This window comes from Formica exsecta, unplaced genomic scaffold (assembly GCF_003651465.1).
Source record: "Formica exsecta isolate Colony F162 unplaced genomic scaffold, ASM365146v1 scaffold813, whole genome shotgun sequence".
NCBI lineage: Eukaryota > Metazoa > Arthropoda > Insecta > Hymenoptera > Formicidae > Formica > Formica exsecta.
This window is the reverse complement of record NW_021853585.1, coordinates 1-1,604: the sequence shown is the minus strand read 5'-3', so window position 1 is coordinate 1,604 and position 1,604 is coordinate 1. Positions and strand designations below refer to the sequence as shown.

At 25.6% G+C, this 1,604-nt stretch overlaps 1 pseudogene; it reads left to right on the top strand.

Annotated features, from left to right (window-relative positions):
* LOC115244380 overlaps positions 1–1,588 on the top strand; it is a 6,409-nt pseudogene extending 4,821 nt beyond the window's left edge.
* The last annotated feature ends 16 nt before the right edge of the window (positions 1,589–1,604 follow it).

The window sequence follows — 1,604 nt, the reverse complement described above, 5'->3', positions numbered from 1 at the left end:
TAATTGCATATTTTGAAGGTACCGATATTTCGGAAGGTGCTATCGAATTTGCGAAGAAAACATACAGTAACAAAAGATTCAAATTCGAAGTATTAGATATCCAAACTAGAAGTTTGCCTGAAAAATATATTTCTGGATTTGATTATATATTTTCCTTTCACGCTTTAAATTGGTGTTATGACATTCGGTAAGTCAAAATTCTTAAGTAAATATAAACTAGGCTTGCCCAACCTATCGATCGCGATCGACTGGTCGATCACAGCGTGATTTTTATCTAATTATTATAGAAATATACCCATAGTTGATGTGACATTGAACTAACGTCAAAAACCAAATGTTAAAGTAAAGTTAAAATTCTGATCAAATCGACATTGAAATGGTACAAATTATTGACGATTCTTCGGCTATTATTTTGACATAATATCAATATTAAATCAACCACATTTAATTATATCCTAATACTTTGCAAAGTATTGCAATTTTATATATAAACAAATGTAAATTTCTTAAACAAAAGAATAACACTTCTTTTTTTCTAAAGTTATGAAATTATTAAAAGTATATTATATCAATATATAATATATTATATTATACATTCTATCAATTTGTAAAAATGTGTAAAATAAAGTTAAGTTTTGTAATTTTAATGTAAATTTTTAAATATTTAGATACACAAAAAATTTATTTTTATAATATTTTTTTACAATTCTATCGCATTATATATAACATAATTTCAAAGAAAGAGAAGTAAGAGTGTTTAATATATTAGCTTAACATTTCATTAAAATAGTTACATCTATTTTAAGAGTTTAATTAAAAATTGAAACTGAAAATCGCAATAAGCATAAAAGCTTCAAAAATTAATTACACTCATCTGTGTTTTATTTAACAGACAAGCGTTTGAGAATATTTATCGTATGATTTGACCTGGTGGGAATATACTTTTGAATTTGGTAGCATCTCATAAGACATATAATATTATGAATATTTTGGCTCGAGATATTCGTTTTGCACCATACATACAAGTAAACTTCATTATTCTCATGTTCCATCAAATCCGCAATTTTACAGCTATATAATTATTACTCTTATGTTTATACAGGATGTCAGAAATTATGTTTCGCCATTTAATGATTCATGCTATCCTCACAAAGAACTGAGAAAAATACTTAAAAGCATCGGGTTTGCCATTGCAGTCTTCGAGAAACGACATATTCCTCTAAAGATACCAGCAATTTTGTAAGTAAGTTATTTTTAAAACAATGTAAAAATTAAATTTTATGTGATGAGTATTATATTATAAATTGTAAGTTTTGCTGCAACGTTCTTTTTTTAATTACTTAAATCTTAATTCAGTTCTGATAATTTAATTTAATCTTAACGAATTATTTTGGTAGCTTCGATGATATCCATCTACTCATTTTTGGACAAAATGCCACATGATCTGAAAGAAGAATTCAAGAACGAATATACACGTAAATTTGAGGAAAAAATGGTTACTTATAAAACAATACAGAATAATCAAACACAAACATTTATGCTAGATCTATACAAACTTTTAATAGTTTATACACGAAAAATTGTATAACAGCATTGCATATATA